Source organism: Bison bison, unplaced genomic scaffold, assembly GCF_000754665.1.
Source record: "Bison bison bison isolate TAMUID 2011002044 unplaced genomic scaffold, Bison_UMD1.0 scf7180017864251, whole genome shotgun sequence".
NCBI lineage: Eukaryota > Metazoa > Chordata > Mammalia > Artiodactyla > Bovidae > Bison > Bison bison.
Window position 1 is genome coordinate 282,993 of NW_011494823.1, and position 7,717 is coordinate 290,709.

The window sequence follows — 7,717 nt, forward strand, 5'->3', positions numbered from 1 at the left end:
GCACAGCCCATCCCCCAGGAGGCCACATGGGCCCTGATGCAGGAGAGGTGAGTTTGATTTTTAAGGTCTAGTTCAGCTCTCAAACCTAATTCTCCTACCCGCCTGGGTAGAGATGGCGAGTGGGAAGAAGCCACACAGCCCAGAGGAAGGCCAGAGAGCAGGAGTCTATAAGGCTGAACACCCATTCCCAAGTTTCCAGACCTAGAGAGAGGGGCTGGCTTTGGAAACAGGGCAGGGCATTCCCTCAGGAGACAGGATCCAGCCCTCTGCACGCTGGAGCCCCAGCCCAGCCTCCAAGTTCCTAGAGCTCCGAGGCCACAGCGTCCCACAGGGATGAGTCACAGGATCCCTGGGGCGCCACGGCTGTCTCACCGTGCCCTTTCCCCTTCTTCACTTTCACCCCCGGGAACTGGCACTCTTGGGAGCCACTCGACTTGTGTGTGGTCTGCTTCTGAGAACATCAGTGTCGTGAGCAACTTGAGATCACAGTCTTGCTCCATGCGTGTATGCACACGCGGGAGCTTGGGTCTGTGTATGGGCACCTCCACACACACATATGGTGTGTTTATCTGTGCACTGTGTCCTGTGTGTGTGCACACTGAGTTTGGGAATCTGGGTATTCCAACTCTGAGCTGTATACTTGGGATATGAAGTGTGTGTGTGGAGTGCTTGTGACTGGTGTTTGCACGGGAGGTACACGCGCTGTGCACACACCATGGATGTTCAGTGTGCAGGCTTGTGATGTGGCATGCATGGTAGATATCTGAGTGTTGAATTTGTGGGGGGTTGTGCCTGGGTGTGGTGGCTGTGTGACTTTTGAGGGTGTCTCTGAAATGTCTGAAATATTTGTGTCCGTGTGACATTTTTGTGTGAGGTGGAGGCATGCTTCCTGTTTTCAAGAGTTGTCGCCCTGTGCGTCCGTATTGTCTTTGAGGGTATTTATGAAGGTTGTGTGTGTGTGTGTTGAAGGGAGAGTGTGCTTTTGCAGGTGTCTGTGTCTATGGAGGGAGTGTGTGTGAGGAGGGATGTCATGGGGGGAGATGTGACAGCCCTACACAGCAGAAGGGGCAGAGTTCCAGCACTCGGTTCACCATCTCCTGGTTGGGTGACCTGAGCTAGTTACTGCCCCCTCAAGCCTAAGATTCCCACTAAAGACCAGTACCTGGTGAATTTAAGGAAAGCCCTATGGTCTTCAGGAGGAAGGCAACGTGAGCAGGACAAGAAGGGATCACATAGATTTATACTGAGGAGGAGGACGTTCCCCATGACAGCCCGGGATGTGGCCAGGCCTCCACCCCCTTGCCCAGCCCCCGGGGGCCCTGCCTGTGCCGACTGCCGCCTCCTTTCACTGCCCCAGACGGGCAGCCACAGCTACATTTTAGGCAGGTCTCCTCCTCACATCCCTTGAGCACAGATTGGAGAAGCTTCCTGAACCACTTGACTCCCGCCCTGAACTAAACTAGTGTGAAGAAAATACAGCTGCTGCCCTTAATGGAAAACAATGCCCGGTTACGAATCACAAGTAGTTCCACAGACGGGCGAGTGTCACGGGGGGGCGGGCACTTGACACCAAGGGGCTTTCTCTCCCAACAGCCCTAGTTGTCCATCCACGTTTGCTCCGCTGTAGACATGGAATGGGTTCAGAGTGGTGAGGCCACGAGCCCAGAGTCCCACAGCCGTGCACCGAACAGTGAGGACAGGAACCCACGTTTCAAGTCCCTCTCTGAAACCTGGGCTGCTTCTCTTCCTCAGTTCTGCCCTCTTCGCGTCCCTCCTTGCCCCACCCAAGAGGAGGGAATATATAACTCGACACACATGGGGGACGTCATGATAAATTTTAAGAATTCTAGATGACATGCTCTTTTGGCTAATAAACACTCCACTAGGTGACAATACAATGGAGTATTAAGTGGGTGGACCCTAGAGCCCCACTGAGTGTACTCATCCAAAACTGGCTGTGCAAATTAGAGTTAATTACCTAACCTCTCTGGGTTTTCTCACATGTCGTCTGTAAAATGGAGGTAATAATAATAATAACCATATCTACCTCACTGAATGTTGTAGGATTAAATGGGTTACAATATGAAAGTTTCCTGAGAAAGCTGCCCGGGCCAGCCCATCCCCTTCTCAAAAGTACAGAGGCCTCACACCCGTCTCAGAATTTCACTCCTGGTGAGAAAGCTTCAAAATCCTGTTAACCATAACCTTTATATTTCAACCCTTCATTTCTGCAACTCAGTGGGGAGGGGCTGGTGTTACCTTCATTTCACAGAGAGGTGAAGGTAGCACCACAGTGAGGGGACAGCCTGCCTGCCCCATGCCCACTCAGGGCTTTTCAAAGGGCGCCTGCACTGGCAGTATTGGCACCCCTGGGAGGTGGCTCAAGATGAGGTTCCAGGCCCCAGCTCAGACCTAACTGAAGCAGACTCTCCGGGGCAATCTCCTCACAAGCCCTCAGAGATGATTCTAATACTCTAAGAGGAACTGGGCAAGGCCTCTGAAGAGATTGCTGAACCAGAAATACCTCACGTGAGGCAAGTGAAGGAAAGTGGAGTGGGGGAGGGGAATCACCCCCCTCAGCTCACGTGTGACCTCAGCCCACATCCTCACACTCTCTGGGCCTAGAATCTGCTCTCCTTCCAGGAGTGATAGTACAGGAGGCAAGCAGGATTCTCTGAAACTTCGGGAGGTGACCATTATCCGTGGGAATCGTCAGGGTCCAGGTGAGCCAGTTTCTGAGTTCTGCCAGGCCCTGGGACTTTGACCACCTAGAGGAAGTTGAGAGTCCACAGCCGGCAGGGGTTCAGCACAGTGGGGAACCCAAAGTCTGAGACAGCTGCAAATCTGGAAAGGGACCTCCAGAGAACCCCGAGAGGCAGGGTTCCCCGACTATGGCTCATCCTATCCTGGCCACAGTGGGTCAGGGTCGGGGTCAGGGCACACCTGAGGGTCGGGGCACACCTCTGCCTGGGTCCTGAGCCCACAGTGCTGTAGTCCCTCCAACGCAGGCCCTCCCCATCATTGCCTCCCACCGCTGGGTGTTCCATTGGTCCACAGATCCTTTCAATCTTCCACAGACTTTTATGTGAGGAAGACCATGTCAGTCACGTTGACCCGGCCCCCACTCCATGGCTTTCTACAAGTCATCCTCTCAACACCCCTTTGAAGTGATCAGAATGACTGTCCCCATTTGACAGATGAGAAATCGAGACTGCCAAGATAGAATGACTGCAAGCTCCCTTGTTGGGTGAGGGGGCTGCCCCACAGCAGCCTTGCCACTTATTAATGTTGCCTTTGGGGCACTCATGTGTTTGCAGCTGTCTCACCCGGGCTTGGTTCTGTTCCTGATGTGTTAACTTGGACATGACACTTTATGACATTACAGACCCTAACCCAGGCCTGTCCTGGTAACTCTGGATCCTCAAGAAAAGGGTTCATGCGATTTAACCTTCAAACGGTTAAAACAGATGAAAAAGCTCAAAGGGACAAACCCTCAGGTTCCCAGCAGCCCGAGGCCTGCAGAAATCTGTGGTTTTATGGTCCACAGAGCAGCACAGTCAAGCTGTGGCAGCTGATCCTGCCCTGCCGGCTTCACTCACTCTCAAATTTTCTCACCTAACATCCCCGTCTCTTCCTCGGGGTCTCTGGGAGCCTCCAGATCCCCAGCCCTGGTTCTCGCTGACTGGAGTCAGAGCCAGGAGCCTCCTGTGTGGTGGCCGCAGAGTATACGGGGTGCTCCCAGCACCTGTTTCCCCCACAGGTGGCTCCAAGCAGACAAGCAGCCCAGCTGGCCACACAGGGGGGCCCTGGAGTCTGAGGACTCGATGGGAAGGGCTGTCATGCCCCGCCCTACTAGCTGTGTGACCATGGGCAAGTCACAGAATCCCTCTGAGCCTCGGTCTCTCTTCTGTGAAAAGGGAGCAACCATTGTCCTCCTTTTGCCAGGTGGCTGTGAGGAGGAGACGACACAGTAAAGTACCTGGCGCCACGCCCGGCCCCGCAAGCCCTCGTTATTCCCGTTAAACACGTAGGCTAGTGTTCAGCGGAAGGGACACTCCAGCTGTCTCTTTATCAGGATTTGTTTCCGAAGCACCCTACGTCTTCTTTTGGCTCACAGACTCCCTACAGCTGACACCCCCCAGCATTTTCTCTCCTATGCTACTGTCCCTCTGGGGGGTGGCCCAAAGCTGGTACACTCTAAGCCTAGCTGCCTTACGAAGCTGGTGGGGGGTGGGCAAAGAAGAACTGGGGAACCCAGGGTTTTCCCACAGAAAGCAAGGCCCCAAAAGGGGCTGATGAGGGAACTCCCTGACTCCCCAGGGCCCACAGAGGTGCTGGGCAGGGCAGAGAGTGAGGAGAGCCACACTCTTGCACTGAAATCTGGTCTGGGAGTCTGGAGATCCAGGTTCAATTCCTGGCTCCCAAGCTGTGTGACGTGGGCCAGTTATTTAACCTCTCTGAGCCTCAGTTTCCAAGTCAGTAGTTGAGACTAAAGATACCTGAGGCTGTCTGTGGTTATCTTTACCCTCATTTGCCACAGGAGATGAAGGACTGGCCTGCAGCAGGTGTTCAGTAAAAAGGGCAGCAGAAACTAAGTTGGGGGTCCAGGGTGCCACAGTCCTTCCCATCCCGTTTCTAGGGTTAGATGAGGCCAGAAAGGCTCAGAGAGGTTTAGAGACTTGTCCGAGGTCACACAGGTTGTGCACATCATTGCCTTCCTGGGCCACTCACTCCTACTTGGGATCCTTGGTCTCAGAAACCCTCCCAGGGAACTTTGATCCTGCCTTGTTGCCTGAGAGAGTTTTCTCATCTCAGAATGGTAGTCCTAGAGACACTAGAAAAGATGTGTCTCCTGTCTTCACTGATAGATGCTTGGGGGAACAGAAGCATTTCCACAAAAATACCAACACACTGAAGTTGAGCCTCCCATGGAAGGGCTGTCTGGGAGAATTGCTGGAGGGGTGCAAGTAGGCACTAAGCAACATTGGATGGAATGTTGGCTTTGGTGGCCTTTAAAAGAAAACCACCCTCCACATGGCTGCCACGAAAATCCAACCCTGCTCAGTCCCACCCTATCCTTCCCCTTCAGATCCAGTTTCGACTCCTGGACTTGGCCTGTGAGTCTTCTGGACTCCATCATCCTACATTCTCATTTGCCTCTCATCTGGTCTGGGGGCTCTACAAGGGTAGGTCCTGGACATTTTGATTCTGGACCTGCCATAGAAAGGAGGTTAGGCTTTCTGGGCAAGGATCACAGGCCAGGCCCCCATCAGATGTTTACACACGTTTCTGCAATTTGGGCTTCACAATAAGCCAGAACATCAGGTGTTACTATTATTCTCACTTTGAAGATCAGCAAACTGAGGTCAGAAAGATCAAGCAATATGCCAAAAGTCACACTCAATGTGATCGCTGAAGACATGAAGAGATGAAGGAAGGGGCGCTGAGCACATGGGGTTCCCGCTTTCAGGCCCTGGTCCCCAGAGGCATCTGCAGCGGGTAGGCTCGCTTGGTTGCCCATCTGTCTCCAACTCCTGGGGAGCCCCATCTAGGCACTGAGTGAGGTGGACCCCTGTGAACTGACTAACCACAACCACAGTCTTTGGAGGTGTGTGGGAGGAGGAGAGTGGCTCTCCCCCAGCCCGCCATAGCCCCAGCCCCGCCCTACCCCAGCCCCAGCCAAAGCTCTGTGCCAGCCCAGCAGTTTCTGCTTGGCAGCAGCTCAGAGAAAAGTGAAGTGGTGCTGGATGTGGGGGGAGCAGGTTGGGTGGGAGAGCCTGAGAACTGTCTGATTCCAGCTCAGCCATGTTCTGCCAATGCTGCAGGGCTGCTGTGAGGCACTTCCCGGGCATTTGGCCCCTTGGACAAGGATCTGGAAAAGGAAGCCCACAGGGAGTGGCAGAAGCATCATTAATCAGCACAATAAAGACAGCCAGAAGTTGCCCAACAACCACTGGGTACAGGCCCCAGGCTGGGTCCGTTATTCTCAGTTTAGGCACCAACCTGAGAAGAAGCTACTATCTTTCTCACTCTACGGATGGGGAAACTGAGGTTGGATGAGATGAGGACTAGAGCTGGGGGCAGGTGGGGGGAATATTAGTGATGACCAGCAGGGCCCTCCGTCAGCATAGATCTGAGGTTCCTGGTGGCGAGGAAGGAGAAGAAGGTGTGGACACCCTTTTCAGGTCTTGTGACCTTTCCTACCCATGCTCTCCTAGCAGCTCAGGCCCCCTCTTAGCAAAGCTTTGCCGATCTCTTCCTCTGAGTCTACGTTAGGCCCTGCCCCATCCCCACCCTGTTCCCCTGGTGCTCACAGATTGTCATCTCTGAGCTGTCCCCATCTGCCCAGGCCTGTACCCACAGTGAGCCAGATGGGAGGAAGGAAAGGCAGATGCCATCGAGAATTCAAGGAACTCAGCTTGTTAAGTCCAGCTTCACCCTGATTTACCACAAGGCTTTGGGTGGTCCCTTCCCCATCTGTAAAATGGGGCACCCTGTGCTACTCTCAGGGCTGGTGACCATCAGGGAAGAGAAACACGTGGAAGAGGAATTCTCTACGATCCTTGGAACCGGGGTCTGGAGGATAGCTGTGACCCTCTTCCGCTTGGCATCCCTCCCTCGGGTCCATACTCAGCAGGGCAGGGCAGCTGTGATTTGGCAGGGTCGAGGCATCTAGAAGAGGAGGTGGCTTTGGGGAAGATGTGTAAAAGACAATGATACCACTGTGCTGCTTTTTGAACAGCACTTGAAGACAACCTGAGTAACGTGGTGCTGGAAACGGGGATTCAGTTTGGCCAGGGTTGGGATGATCCCCTGGAAGAGAGCTTGGCAACCCACTCCAGTATTCTGTCCATGGAGGATCCCATGGACAGAGGAGCCTGGCGGGCTACAGTCCATGGGGTCACAAAGATAGGCCATGGATGAGCGACTAAGCACAGCACAGCTAGCTTTGTGAAGACTGGGCTGAAATCCCTGTCTCTTTGAGTCAGTGTGACTTTGGATGTGCCACTTAACCTCTCTGAGACTCAGTTTCCCCAAATGGGGACCTTACTAGTCCCAGACAGGTGATTTTTATTTATACTCGACGACCCCATCCTTAACTTGTTTCTCCACCTGAATTCTGGAGACTTAGATGGTACCTTTCCACAGCTGCTTGAGGGTCCAGGAGACGCTGGAGGAGGCTCTGAACACTACAGCACAACCAGAGAGGGGACTGTGGACCCACCAGAGGGGGTGGCTGCGGTGTGGGGGAACCCCCTTTGTGGCCGCTCCAGGGCCAGTGAAGGGTCATTTCCTTCCGTGTTCAGCCCCGCCGTCACCTCTCCTGTTTGCCTCCCCTAAGTGCGGCGGCGCCAACAGCGGGAGAAATCGGGGCCAGGCCGGATTTCCTCTGCGGACCTGCGGCTGCTAGAGCCACCCGCCCCTCCGGACCCCGCGGGGCCACGAACTGCACGTGCGGCGGCGGCCTCGGTGGCACAGCGCTTCCTTAGGGACCCCTCTCCTTCCCCGTCCTTTCACCCTGTCCTCTTCGACCCGCCCCTCCCCAGCCTCGCGGTTTCGGCCGCGAGAAAATGCTTCCTCCCCTCGCGGGTTCCGGATAAACCGAGTCACGCGGGGGCGCTCCGGCCGGGCGCTAGGACCCCGCGGCCGGGCCCAGGGGGGGGCGTGGTGGGGCGGGTCGGCGGGAGAGGTATTTAAATTGGAGCCCCGGTCGCCC